This window comes from Vombatus ursinus, unplaced genomic scaffold (genome assembly GCF_900497805.2).
Source record: "Vombatus ursinus unplaced genomic scaffold, bare-nosed wombat genome assembly UNPS02014171.1, whole genome shotgun sequence".
Taxonomy (NCBI): Eukaryota; Metazoa; Chordata; class Mammalia; order Diprotodontia; family Vombatidae; genus Vombatus; species Vombatus ursinus.
In genome coordinates, this window is record NW_020953949.1 from 789,117 (window position 1) to 806,133 (window position 17,017).

Consider the following 17,017-nt stretch of genomic DNA (forward strand, 5'->3'; position numbering starts at 1 on the left):
CTGAAAATATGTGCAATATGCAACATTTGTGAACTTCCCTTCTCAGCAAAGGGATGGAATGTGAATTTCTTCTATATCTCTTGTTTTGAGGCATGCATCTTTGTTTGGTTTTTTGCAATTTTGCAAAATTCACTTTTGATTTTGTGTATAAGTGGTGGTTTTTTCCATTAACATTGTTGTCATTCTATTGTTTTCTTGGTTCTGCTTACTTCATTCTGCATCAGTTTATATAGTTCTTTCCATGTTTCTCTACATTCATCACATTCATCATTTCTTACAACACAGTAATATTCCATTACATTCAGGTACCACAATTTGTTTTAGTCATTCCTCAATCAATGAGTATCTACTTTGTTTCCAATTCTTGGCTATCACAAAAAGTAATGCTATAAATATTTTGATGTGTATTGGGACTTTCTTTTTATCAATGGCCTTCTTGGGGTATAAGTCCGGTAATAGAATCTCTGGATGAAAAGGTATAGACATTTTAGTTGCTTTACTTATATAAGTTCAAATTGTTTTCCAAATTATTGCGCTGATTCATAGCTCTACCAACTATGTATTAGTGTGCTGAATTTTGTTGTCTTTGCTGATTTGCAGGTTATGTAATAAAGCATCAGGGTTGTTTCGATTTACATTCTCTTATTATTTGTGATTTAGAAAATTCTTTTATGTAGCTATTAATAGTTTGCATTTCTTTTGAGAATTGTTTGTTTATTTCTCTATTGGGAAATGGCTGTTGGTCTCTATATATCTACTAATTATTTATACATATATTGGACGCCACACCCTTATCAGAGAAATTTGATACAAATATTTTTCCCATTTGAGCACTTCCCTTCTTATGTTAGATGCATTAATTTTGTCAATGCAGAAGCTTTTCTATATTAAGTAATCAAAGTTACCTATTTTATCTTTTGTAATTACCTCTATCTCTTGTTTGGTTAAGAATACATCTTTTACCCATAGCTGTGAGAAGTATATGATCTGCTTCACTTCTAATTTTCTTATAGTATGATTTTAATATTAAATTAATCTAGAATTTTTAGAATAATCTAATTTAGAATGTATAGTAAAATGTGCTGTAAAGTGTGGATCTAAGCCTAATTTCTTCCATATTGTTTTCCAGTTTCTCCAGCAGATTAAAAAAAATACAGAATTCTTTCCTGTGTAACTGTGTAAATCTTTTCCAGTTCATTGAATTCCATTATTGAGTTCCATTGTTTCTGCTTTTACTTACTTAGTCTGTTCAGTTGATTTACCTCTCTATTTTTTAACCAAAACCAGATGGTGTTAATGACTGCTGCTTTATAGTAAAGTTTGAGGTTAGGATGTGCTATTCCCCTTTCAGTCCTATCTTTTTTTTAATCATTTCTCTTGATATTCTAGAACTCTCCTGTTTTTCTAAAGGAATTAAAATCTTATAAAGTATTCCTTTGATAATTTGATTGGTTTTACATTAAGCATGTAAGTTAACTCTGGTAGTATTGTCATTTTAATTATATTGATTAAATTATAATTTTAATTAATATTTTAATAATTTTATTAAATTATAATTATATATAATATATAATAGAAGCAATAATTTAATTAAATTATAATTTTACTTATATTGGCATGGCCCAATCATGAGCACTGAAAATTCCTGCAGTTACATAAATTATTTTAAAAATTTCTTTAAGAAGCATTTTGTAATTGAAACTATACAAGGCTTTTGTATACTTTGTTAGATTGATTCCCTAGATACATTTAGCACTTTGTAGTTATTTGGAATGGTATTCCCCATTCTATTATTGCCTCTTGGATTTTGTTATTATATAGAAATGCAGTATATTTTTTTCCTTTTATTTTATTTTATTTTTAATTTTTCCCCAGTCACACGTAAAAACATTTTTTAACATTCATTTAAAAAAATTGAGTTTCAAATTTTCTCTTTCCCTTCCTCACCTTCCCTCTTCCTGAGATAGTAAACAATTTGATATGGGGTATACATGTTCAATCATGGAAAACATATTACCATATTAGTCATGTTGTGAAAAAAGACACAGAATCAGGGAAAAAAAACATGAAAAAATACAAAAAGTGAAAAATAATATGCTTCCATCCATGCAGTTTACTTTTGAAAATTTATTTTGTAGCCTGCAACTTTGCTGAAGCTCTTAAGTGTCTCAATTAGTATCTTTGCCGATCCTCTGGGGTTTTCCAAATAAACCATTATGTGATTAGCATACAGGGATAGTTTTATCTTCTTCTTACCTATCTTCTTGTGTTTCTATGTTCTTTTGGGAATCCCCTGGCTCCTCCTCCTTATCAGGTGTTAATTCATTTTCTTTTGTCTTGTAATACATAGCTTCTTGAACTCTCTTACCTGACCTAGAGGCCTTCTGCAATTAGTATCTTCCCCATTGGTTTATCTGGTTGGTTTTTCTGTTTGTGCTCAAGGTCTTTAATTGAGTTTTCTTCCTTCTGACATATTTTTTCAATCTTTCTTCATTATTTTCAATAATGAGTAATTTTAATCTTTTTTTTCATTATATTCCCCTGTTGCTCACTTAATGAGTCTCTCCATTTTGATGATGGTTTCCTAGGGGTCTAGACTTCAAAGAGGCTCAATCTCCGCTGATACTGGTCAGTTCATGGTTCACCAGCCTTGATCTCTGCCCCAAGTGACTTCTGAAGGAAAAGAACTGGCTCCAGTTAGATGCCGGGCTCTTTACCTCATAACTGCAAATATGTCCTGCCCCCTTTCTCTCTGTTCCTCTGTTATCTGGCTGAGCTGTTCCTCACTGCCATGATGCTGTCACAGCCTGAACAGATTCCTGCCTTTTACATCTCCCCTCACTATATGAGGAGCTGAATTCTGTTGCAATCAGCTAGGTCAGCTTGTATACCGGAGGAGTATGGTGCAAAGGGATACTGAGTGAGCTCTTGTTAAGAGATAGAGATTAGCTTTCTTAGGTGATTTTTTAACCTTGTTTTGGTTCTTTGTATTCTAGATTACTGAGGCAAATAAAATTGTTTTACCTCTGGTGCATAATTCCTATTTTTGAGAGGTTTGAGATGTCACAAGGACCACAGAACATGTCTAACCTCCATATTTTGGTCATGTGACCATTTCGTATGATCTTAACTCAAGCATAAGACCCTCAAAATGGAGACCTGATGATGAAACATACATCCCTCTTCTTAGCAGAGTGTGGAATGTCGCATGAGCTGTCAGATACAGCCATTTAACTTGATTGTCTTTCTTTGTAGAAAGGGAGGGTTCAACAATGTCTTTTTCCTGGTTTGGTGGTCCCAGAGAAGTAATGTTAATTGATACATCTGTGGAATAAGCAAGGCATTACACCTGAAGCCTTGACCAGAACAGGTTGGAAAAAACAGACTCATTGCTAAGATAGACTTGAACACTGAGACAAGGAAGGAAGTGGCCACCATATCCAGAACTTCTGCTGTGGCACACATTTGAAGCAGATGTAAGATGCTTTTAGAAACCAGAAAATGAAGGGTAGGAATCAGATGTATCCTGAATTGAATATAATATATAAACTATGTAAAATACCTGCTCAAAAGACTGACATTGAATAGAGTATATAGAACCCATGCCTTTTAGAGGGCACTGAATTCAGTAAATCTCAATCAGAATTGTGTGTAGACAGACATTTAGTTAAACAAATATCTATCAAGCCCCTACTACATGTGCTAGGCACTGTACTAAGTACTTTCATACAAAAATGAAAAAATGACCCAGTCCTTGCACTCAAGAAGCTTATGTTCTAATGGAGGGAAATAGCATGTACAGAGAAAAATATTTTAAAAAAGAGGGTGTGATGGAGGGCAAGAGAAGAGCTAGACAAAGTACTCTAGGAAAAATGAAGGACAGCGAGGAAGCATGGCACAGTGGAAACAACATTGGCTCTGCAGTCAGAGGACATGGGTTCAAATTTTACTTCTGATGCGTACTGACCATGTGAGTTTGGGCAGGTCACTTAGACTCTTTATTCCTTAGTTTCCTTGACTGTAAAATGAAAGGGTTGGCCTGGACAGACTTTAAGGCCCCTTCTAGCTCTAAATCTATGATTCAGTCAGAGAATGCTTCATCTGAAGGACAGGAGAATCAAGGAAGACTTCACAGAGTAAGTAGTACTTGAGTTGAGCCTTATGTGTCTGTATCCACATTTATATCCACATTGATTCAATTCAATAAACATTTATTAAGAGCCTACCATGTGCCAGGCATTGTGCTAAGTTCTGGGATACAAAAAGAGTCAAAAGAGAGTTCCTGCCCTCAAGGAGCTTACAATCTTACTAATTTTGTCTATACCTGACCTATATCCACAGGTCTTTTTGTATGCTTCTATCTCAAACTACTTATATACTCAATCAGACTTAGGTGGATACCTAGCCTCTGTCTCAGCTGAACCTCCTTCTCTGGTTCAGTTAACTACATTCCAACGAAATTTCCAACAGAGTTATCTATCTATTATCTTTCACTCTGGTGGTCATTTGCAAACTCTCATTTGACATAGCTATTCCATTCATTATCAAGGCTAAAAATAGAAGAAGTAAGTCCATTCAAATGACCCTTCTCTCTCTAATCTGTCAGATCCTTGCAGGCTTAGAATTAATCCCATGCCAGGGTCCCCTTTAGGAAACATTTCCTCATTTATTCCACTTCCCTAAACAAACAGCTGTATTTGCCAGTTCTAAGAAATGGGTGAAAAGACAGCTCATGTGGTTAAAATTTCATAATCCCTCCCTGGCTGATCAATCCCCCAAAGCCTTTTAAGTTTAAAGAGAACAGATCATCCAGTGTTCAGGACCTGAAGCTCAGGAACCCATAGAATCAGGGCAGAAATGGGCAGGATTGCAGATTTGTCCAGATACCGTTAGATTAATGGTACTGCAGAAGTAAAGTTAGTTGGTACCATACATGGAATAGGCAGTTCAGTACCACTGAAACCCTTACAATCTTACTAATTTTGTCTATACCTGACCTATATCCACAGGTCTTTTTGTATGCTTCTATCTCAAACTACTTATACACTCAATCAGACTTAGGTGGATATCTAGGCCTCTGTCTCAGCTGAACCTCCTTCTCTGGTTCAGTTAACTACATTCCAACGAAATTTCCAACAGAGTTATCTATCTATTATCTTTCACTCTGGTGGTGATTGGATTTATGGATTTAAGAATGGATTTAAGGGCTTGGAGGGAAAGAGACTTTAAATGCTAAGATAGACATGAACATTTCATGTAGAACCAAGGAAGGAAGTAGTTGCCACATCAGGAGCTTCTATTTTGGCATGCATTTTAAGCAGCCATAAGATTCTTTTAGAGACTTGAAAAGTAGGGGAACCAGCTAGATTTCCATTTCTAGAATATTACAATAGAAAGAACACTGAGAACAAGGATTATTTCACTTTTGTCTTTGCATGTCCTGCACCTAAAACAGTGTTTGGCACATAGTAATTGAATAGTTATGGGATTGGAGTTAGAGGGTTTTGATTCAAATCTTACCTCTGGAGCTTATTGCCTTTGTAACCTTAAGCAAGTCGATTAACCTACAGAGGTCTCAGTTTCCTTGATTGTAAAATGAGAGAGTTGGACTCAACAGGACTCTGAGTTATCATCCAGGTGCTCTTAATCTATGATTCTATGAATTTGATTCAAACCAGTTGGCTTGTTTCACTTAAATTTTCTCCTAGTCACTGTCATTACCAACTGGTTTCCTCATTCTTACTCCCTCCTGTTCTCAAGTAAAGATAGAGCCTCCGATTATACTGCCTCAAACAAGAGTCTGTAATCCAAGCCTTGCCACAGACTGCCAACCTACTGGTGACCTTGCTAGCAAGATTCATGCCCTTCCTCCTCCTCTCCCCAGTCCCCACTGAGGACCACCAGTCCCTGACAGCATACAGACCAGCGTCCCTCACAATAGGGCCCCATTCCCCAAGGGACACGGGTAGTATAATAGCCATGTCCTGAGTCAGTGATCAACGTGCCTAATCCCAAACAGCACAAATAAAACTCTAACTAAATGGCAAGAAGGGACAGGTCTTCATAAGATAAAGGAATGGTATTCTTCATGTCCTGTAGGCTTGCCAGTCAATCAATTGTACTGCAAATAGAGTCTAGATTCAATGCCAGTACACTGGATAACCTCAGTGAAAAAGGACAGCTGCTCAGAAACAATAAGCAGCCTGAATGGGGCCCATCTGCTGCCCGAAGATGAATGGGAAGGCACTGTGTCCTGTGTATCTGCTGATTGGTGGAGCTGTGAGAGTGGCCAGGAATCCAATGAACCAGGCATACACCCATCAATGCTGCCCGCACAACACCAGTGTCCAAGGGACAGAAAAGTGACCATAGTCACTCATTCTTCTTGACATCTGTCCTGTCATATTAAACATCACCTTAGACCAGCTCCCTCTGACCCCTGTCTACCACCACCAAAATAAAACTTTTTAAAATAATGCTGTAGTCTCAAAACGCCACCACAATGTTTCATTGCCTTGCTCCCTAATTAGCTTAAATCACTTTGCATAATCATTAGCCATGGTGTGAGTAACATTTTCTGCTGGGAAAGCAATAAAAAAATGAAAACATCCATGTGCCACTTAAGAGAGAAGCAGAGTGGAGATATATTTTGTGCGAAGGGTATTTCAGTGTCTACTAAACCCATCTTCTCTCCTCATCCCTAAGACTTCATTTCAATAAATTAGGTATTGGGTACCCATAGTTATAAGGCATATCCTCTGGCTCAACTAGTTTCCTAAGTAATGTAGGTCAGCTTAATAGTGCTGCTGAGGTCCTAAACACTGGATTTCTGATCAAGGGTCTTAATTTCGTTGCTGGAAGCTCCTTTCTGCTGCTCCCCATATCATTAATATGTCCAATTGCTTCAACTGCCAATTACCGCCTATAATGTGGGTCTAGGGGAAGGAGGTAGGCCTGTGGGGGAGAGGGGTGTAGAACATGACCTATAATTTCATTGGTACGGGAAGTAGCTAGTGAGAAAACTTCCCTTACCAATGCAAAATGACTCCTGCTCCACAAGTTATTATCTTAGTTCACCGAGAAAATGAGACATTAAGTGACTTGCCTGGGATCACATAAGCCAATGTGTGTCAGAGTGAAAGCTTGAACCTAAGTTTTCCAGACTTTGAGACCTGCTCTCAATACCAGGAAAATATCAAATTGCTTTGTTGTTATGAGGATCAATTAAGAATAAATTGAAGCAGCTGGTAGTGCAGTGGCTAGAGTACTGGACACAAAGTCAGGAAGATGAGAGTTCAAATTCTCCCTTTGACGCTTCTTAGCTGATGTCCCCGAGCAAGTGGCTTGGCCTTTGTCTCTCTCAGTTTCCTCACCTGTAAAGTAAAGATAATAAGAGTACCTACTTCTCAGAATCCTTGTGAGGATCAAATGTGATAATATTCATTAAGTGCTTTGCAAACTCTAATGTGGCTGTTAGTCATTTCAGTCATGCCCTGCTCTTCTTGGCCCTATCTGAAGTTTTCTTGTCAAAGATACTGGAGTGGTTTGCCATTTTCTTCTCCAGCTTATTTTATAGATGAGGAAACAAGAGGCAAATAGGGTTAAGTGACTTGCCCAGGGTCATATAGCTAGTAAATGTCTGAGTCTGGACTTGAATTCAGGTCTTCCCAACTGTAGGCCTGGCGCTCTATCCAAAATATAAATGCTAGCTATTATCATGATCAGTGCCTTGTATGTGCAAAGAAGTGCATCCTTAAATAGTCAAATGATCCTTGATTTTATCAGTGTGGGAACTAATATAGATAAAAACCCTTTCACTCCTTATTAGAGGGATTATTATGAGTTACTGTGACAAAAAAAAAAAAGGCAAAAACAACCACAAAATCTATCACCCAATTTCTAGCATTCTTAGGATGAGCCTTTGTCAATTTAGCTAGGCCACTTCTTAGATGATGAACAAACAGTCCTTCACTAGCGGTAAATTCCAGATCTTTCCAAATTGGTAGGAAGTTGGAGGTAGTCTTTGAGAAGCCCATACATCTAGTCCACTCAAACCAAAAAAAGTCTTCATTTCCCAGCTCAGCTCCACCTTGTCCGGCCTGCCCCTCTGGATTGAAAGGGTACTTGCTGATCCCAGTGGAGGCTGTCAGTATTTTTTTTTAGTGGAAGTCACTTTGTCCAAGAAGATGGGGGAGCCTGGAGAGGAATCTAAATGCTTCAAAGATTTGGAACGTGTGGCCCTGGTCACCCCAATATTGTTGCCATCCTTCACGTGAGGCTGGAGAGAAACCAGGGATCTTAGCGTGTGCTGTTTCCCAATACCAATAATCCTGTGAGCAAATAGGACGTAGCACCTCTGCTTACCTTGTGGCTTTTTTTCTCTGGGAATTCTCCATCTCCACCTTGTTCACTAAGTCCAGCACCCTCACCGGGACAGTGAGTGGGAGCTGGCTTCCCTGTGACCACCAAAGAGGAGACTCACATGCCACATAAATAGCTGATGAACTTGGGAATGGTGATGTTGCTTCATTCAGAGATCACGGCCCCGGTCAGCGAGTGCGTTCTCTAAAAAGGAAGACGCGCCATTCTCATCTGAGAGCAACCGTAACAGCCAACATGTTATTTTAGGATACCGAGGTCAATTCACATCAGTGACAGACGCTTCAATATAAACTGAACAGCTTAAAAACTGCCTCTAGACCCCTCCAGTCCCACATGGAAAGAAAACCACAGACAAATAAAACTTGTAGAGGGATTCCCTTTTCTCATGAACAAAGAGGACTAGATTCATCTCCCTGGTGCATTTGCTTATTCAGTCAAAAAGCATTTGTTAAGCACCTACTAAGGGCCAAGCACTTTGCTGGGCACTGGTGATATAGTGACAGAAAACAAAGCAGTTCCTGCCCTGAAGTAGTTTCACTAAGGAGGAAATAAAACGCTCACAGAAAATTAAATGCAGGGGGCAGCTAGGTAGTGCAGTGGATAGAGCACCGGCCCTGAAGTCAGGAGGACCTGAGTTCAAATCTGGCCTCAGACCAAACACTTGACACTAGCTGTGTGACCCTGGGCAAGTCACTTAATCCCAATTACCTCACCAAAAAAGAAAGAAAATTAAATGCGAAAGATATGCAAAGTAATTTATGGCAAGAAAGGTACTAGGGAAATGAGGATAGGCTCACCTTAGGAGGGTATAGCTGAACTTAGACTCAAAAAATGTGAAGAGAGAGAAAACACATTTCAGGCATGAGGAAATTCCGATCAGGGAAGACAGGACCATAGCCAAGTAATATGAGATTGATTAGTGGGAATCAAGGAAAAGCAACATCATACCATAAGTTCCCAAGGTAGGCGATACCACCTTTTGGGGCTGCTGGAATGATGGGGAGGGAGTAATAGCCTCGAGTGCAATTGGGGGGCATTGAATAAAAATAAGGTGGAAGCAAAAGGAAGGAAGAGAAGAAAATTTTGAAAAATTGTTCATACATGTTTTATCTGTTGTACAACAGAGTTAAAATCATAGTGATTACATTATTTTCCAGTTAAAGACACAAAATGCAGGTTAATAACAGATCAGTGGTCAAGTCCGTCAACAGGTCTTAACAAGCAAGTATTGGCAGGCCAAGATGTCAAGCATTGTTAGGAAGTCCAGCGTGCATCCGAAGGAATATGTGCATATAATGACTTGTTTACAATACGATACTATTGGTTACATGATGCAATATTGCACCATCAAAATTTCAATGCAGGAAAAAACCTACAAATTTACAATAAATTATTAAATTTAAAACATGTCATTTAAAAAATTATGTTTTTTGAAATGATGCAAATTTAAAAAAAATCATTAAAGAGTTAAAGAAAGTAGATTTCCAGGGGGGCACTGAGTAATCTTTTTTTGAAAAGGGGGCAGTAGGCCAAATAAGTTTAGGAATCTCTGATCATACAATGAAAAGAGTGTTGGGTTTAGAGTCAAAGAGCCTGGGTTCTGTATGATGCTACCTGTATGATATTGGTTTCAAATCCTACCTTTGCCACTATGAGCTGTGGACAAGAGGCTAGCTAAGTATTCTCTAATCGGCAGAGGATGCCCTTTATAACTGGCCTAAAATGTGAACTGACCTCAGCTTAGGCTTTAGACTAATATCTGAGAGTGTATTCTGAGACCCCATGTATGCCAAGAAGCAAAGGGGATAAGCATGGCTTATGCACAATTAAGGCATCCAGGGAAGCCACCCTCATTTGAGAGAATTTTGCTGTACAAGTTTACAAGCTCTTACATGCCCAGTGGGAAGCTAGGCCATAGGATCATGATCATAAATCAATGGAACATAGATTTAGAGCTGGAAGGGGCTGTAGAGATGAGGAAACTGGCCCACAGAGAGATTAAATTACTTGCCTAGGGTCACGTGACCTAAAGGTCTGGATTAAAATTCACACTCTAGTCTTCCTGACTCAAAGTATAGTAGCCTATCCACAAACAATCTCCTCTAGGTATTCCCTCTTATCAATCCCCTTAAGTCTCCAGGATCTCCTTCTGTAAGAAGAGTATGGGTCTTCTCTCCATTCTGCTACCAGGTTGAGGGTAGGCCTTAAACTTGTTGGTGAGTTGGGGGGCGGGGTGTCTACCCCAAGCATGTGAAGATTTTCCCTGGCAGAATGGGTGGATGAGAACAATTTGTTCCAATGGCCAGGAAGGGGCCAAAGCAGGTGCTGTGGAGCACTTAGAGCTTGGTCAGACATCCAAGACGCCAAGGTCTTCCGTTACATCCCAGGCCATTGCCAGTCGTCCTGACTTTTGTCCTGCCACTGGACTTCAATGACTCTGGAAGAGAGAGTGAGGCTGAAGGCTCTGTGCAACCATTTCACTTAAATCCAATTCACGTACAAGTCAAAACATCACCCATGATGTCACTGGTCCTCTTCAAAATGAAGGACAAACAACACTATTTTTTACTCTTCAGGACCTGATCAAATGACCATAACTAGTCCCCACTCCCACACCCCAAGGCCAGGAAGATCATTTGGCCTGAGTCTCAAACTTAAAGGTGCACGGACCTCCAATTTCTTAGGTAAAGAAAGAACATGATTTAATGATTGTCTTGCCAGGCTTAATATCAACTCTGACATTGTACAAAAGCTAGATTCTTGTTGAATAATCTGTGTTTTATCAGAGGAAATGAGAAAATCATTTTGTTAAAACAACAACAACAAAAATCAAGTTTTGCCTTAGTTTTTGGTGGGCAGCTACATGGCATAGTGAATTGGGTGCTGGACTTGGAGTCAGAAAGACATAAGTTCGGATGCTGCCCCAGACACTTACTAGATATGTGACCCTGGGTAATTCACTTAACTACTGTCTGCCTCAGTTTTTTTGTTGTAAAGATCAAATGAGATAATATTTGTAAAGTGCTTTGCAAACCATAAAGTGCTATATAAACACTAGCAATTATTTATTGGTGTCCTATTTTCTCCAAGTTTCCAAGGCAGGACCTCAGGGCTCAACTAGTCCAACCCATACCTGGAAAAAAATCTTCTATAACATGCCTGCAAGAGATCATCAAAATTTTGTTTAAATACCTCTGATGAAGGGGAAGCCCAGTTCCTCCCATGGCAGCCCATCCCACTTTGGGGTAACTGATTGTTAGCAAATTGTTTCTTTACATCAAACCTAAATTTTCTTCTTTGCAACTTGCAATGATTGCTTCTGATTCTGTCCTCTGAGTTCAAGCAGAAGATGTTAAATAATAGTCTAAATAATAGTCTAAACTCTTCTAAATAATAGTCCTTCAAATAACTTGAAAATAGCTAATATGACCAATCTATTCTTTTCTTCTCCAGTATCAACATCACCACTTCCTCCAACTAGTCCTTATGAGGCAGAAACTTGAGATTCTTTACTATTCTGGTTGCCTTTCTCTGGAAAAACTTAAGTTTATCAGTCTCCCTCCTAAAATATGGCATCCAGAGCTGAGCACAGTTCTCCAGATATGGTCCGATCAAGGACAGAGGACAATGGAACCATTGCTTCCTTAATTCTTAAGGTTCTATTTCTGTTAATATAGTCTAAGATTTCATAGCACATTTATGCTGGTGACTTACGCTGGGACTGCAATATACTAAAACCTCCACTCTTTTCATAGAGATTGCTATGTGGCCACATATATTCCATCTTCTACTTGGAAGGCTGATTTTTTTTTGAACTCAAGTGTAAGCCTTTTACATATAACTCCATTAAATTTCATTTTATTTAATTTGGCCTGATTTTATAGCTTGTCCCGGTCTTTTTGAATGTACAGATTGACTTATCCTAATCAGTATTTGCAATATTCTTATAAGAAGCTACTCACAGTGAATCCCCTTATCTGCATATTGCAGTCTCCTGATATACTACAGCCACATTCATAGAGCTTGTATGAGCCCAGGATATACAAACCAAACCTGAACACAGTTGTCAGGATTCTCTTTCTCCTTTGAGACACTAAGTGACCCTCACTAATACAGAGATACCTCAAATACCTGTTGCACATCTATCAAAAAAGTTACATTTTCCTTTTTTTTTCCTTTGACTAAGTACCTAAAACATTTAGAGTTTGACTAGTTTCCTCTTCTCCCTCAAATCCTTCATGATACTAAATAGTAGGTTATTATCAGCAAGGATGTTTTGTACCACAGAAGCATCTATTAGAAATTCTACTCCAGAGCCTTGTAGCATTATAAAATCCAAGCAGCGGGAAGTCACATTCACTGAACAGACCATTTGCAAAATGTATGAAGCCAAGAGTCAGTGTGAGCAGTTTTTCTCTAAGAAGAAACAATTTGCATAGTCCAGATATGCAGAAATTGTTTACAAGTGCATTATAAATGTGTGCTTGTGTGATTGAGGGCAAAGGAATGGTTCCTGTCTGTTTGCAAAAAAGAATCATTCAATTCTGTATAGAAGACATAGTCTGAATTCCATCATAAAGAATGAATTTCAATATGATTTTCTCATTCTGAAACTAGAAGCTGTGGCTTCTGTGGCATGTGAGACCACTTTACATGGGGGTGCTGGTGTCATATTTTCAATTTCTGAATTGTCATCCTATGAATGTAGAAAATAATTTTTGGGGGGTAGGCAGACCTCTCTCTTTTATTTGGGTTATTCTTCAAAATGCAATTAATTTGCAAAATGCAATTTTGCATAAATAGTGCCAGCAGATAGCAGGAGCTAAAGAAAACCCAAAGGAAGTAGGATTTTATTTGCTGAGACTCCCCAACATTATTATGTATTGGTTTCTATTCTAAATCATTACATGCAAATGAGAAAGTCCCATGGATTTGCATCCAGTAATGAGTACTCTGACTTGGTACTTGTCATTATCTGCAGGCTATTAGCAGTGAAAGCAATTTACTATGTACTGAAATGTTTTTTTCCCCCTTATCTTAAAAAGTAGTAGATTGGCAACTGGCTGTAATACAATGTTGACTATAAGACAGCTAAGCATCATGTATTGTGACATCAGTAAGTCTTCCAACCCAAAACTCTCATGCAGATATCTTATAGTCTTTCTCCCAAGCTTGAGATTCAATCCCAAACTCTAGTTTTACAGAGCCGGGAGCAACTTTAGAAAAAAAGCACCTTGGAAAGTGGTCAGTGGTTGGTACACACAATATATGTACATTTGTTACAAATTCTAAAGTATGTGAGTATGGAAAATAATGATTTTTGTGTAAATTATTAACATTTGTGTAAAACATGTAAGAGTGTTAACTATATGACATTGGTAGGCAAGATCCCTATAGTTTAATGTGAGATGAGGGGTAAATAACCACTTTTTAAAAATCCCCTTTGATTCTAATTTATCTAGATTGACTGCCAATATTCACAGAAGGGACCTGAGACACCATTTAGTGTAATCTTACCTGACAACCCCAACAAGTGGTCTTTAAACTTCAGCTTGAAGCCCTCCAATGAGAGAGAATTCCACTTCCCAAGGCTGATGCTTTCACTTTTGTCTAGTTTTAATGGTTAGGAATTTTCCCTTCCTGTTAAGTCTCAATCTACCTCGCTGAAACTTCAACCCATTTTTTCCAGTCTTGACTTCAGGGGCTAAGCAGAAGAAATTGAATCGCGCTTCCACATGACATCCCTTCAAATACTTGAAGGCAATCTTTTCTTTTCTAGGTTGAACATTTCTGATTCATTGAATAAAGCCATACATGGCATGGTCTCCTGTCCCCTCACCATTATGTTCTTCCCTTCTAGATATATTTCAGCATGTCCTTCTTAAATGTCTATTCCTTTTTTTTTTTTTTTGGAGACAATTGGGGTTAAGTGACTTACCCAGGGTCACAGCTAGTACATGTCTGAGGCCAGATTTGAACCCAGGTCCTCCTGACTCCAGGGCTGGTGGTATTCACAGTGCCTCCTGGCTGCCTTGTAAATGTCCATTCCTAATGTCTTTCCTAAAATGTGGCACCTAGAACTGAACACAGTCCTCCTCCATATAGGTTCTGACCAGAACAGGAAATAGTAGAGCTTTTACTTCCCTGGCTCTGGTCATTATATCTCTATTAATGTGGCTTCAGATAACTTGATGTTTTTGACTACCATAATATGATAGTTGACTTATTTTAAGCTTATAGACACTAAAATTCCCTGGTCTTTTTTTTTTTAATACAAATCTATCTAGCCATTCTTCCACCGTTTTGAATTTGTGAAGTTGATTTTTAAAAACATAAGTGTAGAACTTCATGTTTATCTTTATTAAATTTCATTTTATTAGAGTCAACCAATTACTAGCTTCTAAAAATCTTTGGATCTAGCCACTGTCACCCAGTATTTTAGCAATCTAAACCATCTAAATTTTGGATTAGAGTCCAACCATCTAAAATTTTTACATGTGCTATCTATGCTTCTATCAAAGTCATTGCTAAAAAAAAGATTGGTCAGCACTAGGCTAAGAACATATCCATGGGAAGGACAAGTGAAGGACGAGTAGGGGAGAGACTTCACTGGGAACCTCCCTCCAAAGTGACATGAAACTATCAATGACTACTCTTTGGGTTCACTTGCTCATCTCAATTAGTAACCATAATTCCTCTCCCAGAATAAATCAGGATGGTTAAATACCTATCCCAGATGCATAGAAAGCAGAGCATGTGGAAAGAGGAAAGAGATTAGTGTTAGAATAATTGGGATCAAGTTGTGGCTCTGATGCCCTCTTTAAGCCTCAGTTCCTCATGTATAAAATGTCTATAATAATCCTTGTACCACACACTTTAAAGGGCTGTTGTGAAGATCAAATGAGATATGGTATACAAAGCACTATATAAATATAAAATATTAATATAATTGCTGCTCTTGCACTTTGTACTTTGGGAATTTGATTCTGGTCTATAAATGTCATAGATGAGGACTCAGTGTAACAGCATAATTATTTGGGGCACCAATTTGGTTTTCTTGCTTAAATTCCGCCATTCCACAGAATGAACCCAGGTAACTGTCTGGATACTCCAGACCCTAAATCCAGTTTTTCTGAATTATCAAAGCTAACCTTCAGCTGAACATGGATTTACCAAGTAATTGCTTGTTTTCCCATTCACACAATGCTATATGAATTTCTATTTCACATGAAAGGCAAATGACACTGATGTTATGGAAGTCTTTATGAAACAAGTACTATTCTCCCCCATTTTGTAGGGACATGGAAGTACAGAGTGATGAAGGACATACTCAAGAATGTAGCTGACCCTTAGCACCTGGCCAGTTGCTAAGAATGAGGTGAAGACCTTCTTTGTGTTACCAGAGGACTTAATGTAGACTCATAGTTTTTCTTGTTAAAGTCCCGGGCAATTAGTGTCATGGCCCACTTTTGTCCTTTCCACTTTGCCTCTTAGGGAGTTAATTATGTCAAATATTTGTAGAATTCACTAAGCTCAGAGCCCCCAGAGTAGGGGGAAAATCTTTAATTTCCCTAGCTACTGAGCAGAGATTGACAGAGAGTATGTTCTGTGGTATACTGAAAGTATCTCCATTAGCTCTAGAATTGCCCTTTCTTACCCTCTACAGAAAATACTCTCATAATGCAATGAAGGTCAGCTTATTTTTAGCTGGAGACAAAAATATATTATAAAGGCACAAATAGGGGGTGGAGCCAAGATGGTGGAGTAAAAGCAGTGACTTGCTTGAGCTCTGCCCCAAACCCCTCCAAATACCTCTAAAAATGGCTCTAAACAAATTCGAAAGCAGCAGAACCCACAAAATGACAGAGTGAAAGAAATTTCCAACTCAAGACAGCCTGAATGGTTGATCAGAAAGGTATGTCATGCCAGGCGGGGAGAGGAGCGCAGTTCTGCATGAGCACACAGGCCGCAGCAAACCTGGAGCAGGCCTCAGAGGACTGAATCATGGGCAGCTGTGGTGGTTTCCAGATTTCTCAACTCACTAACGCCAAAGACAACTAAGGAGGTCAGTGGGAAAAGTCTGTTTCTACGGTGGTGAGAGAGGAGTGTGGGTCTCAGCCCCATTCCTTGAGGCTGTGGCTGCTTCCTGAGCTTCCTGCCCACAGACTGAGGGGGAATCCAGTGGCTGATCAGAGGAGGATTGCAGAGATCTCTCTGCTGGTGCAGGATTTTCTTGCTTTGCCTGTGCTTGGATCTGGGTCACAGTTCTGGGTGGCGGTCCTGGGGCAAGGAGGAGTGCTGGCGTGGTGGAGCTTGTAGTGGTGGTAGAGAGGAAACCCTCCTCACAGTTCCAAGACAGAAAAAAGTGCTCATAGGCCAGAGCGAAGGCCAGGAAAGGAGTAAGCATCTCACCCTTGATCATAGCACCTTGGAAGAACTGAAAATTTACAGGTCCCTAGAAGTATCTCTGAAAACAGCTGCACAAAACCCCTGAAGCTTGGGACAGTACATTCTCCACACTGGAAACAGACACCTACCTTAACAAAGAGTCTATAAGTCAAGTAATTGGCTGAGATCATGAGCAAGCAGCACAAAAAGAGTCAGACTATATTATCTTACTTTGATGACAAAGAAG

General features: G+C 38.9%; 1 pseudogene; it reads left to right on the forward strand.

Annotated features, from left to right (window-relative positions):
* The first annotated feature begins 6,143 nt into the window (after window positions 1-6,143).
* The window catches only part of LOC114041286, a 52,218-nt pseudogene continuing 41,344 nt past the window's right edge, over window positions 6,144-17,017 (forward strand).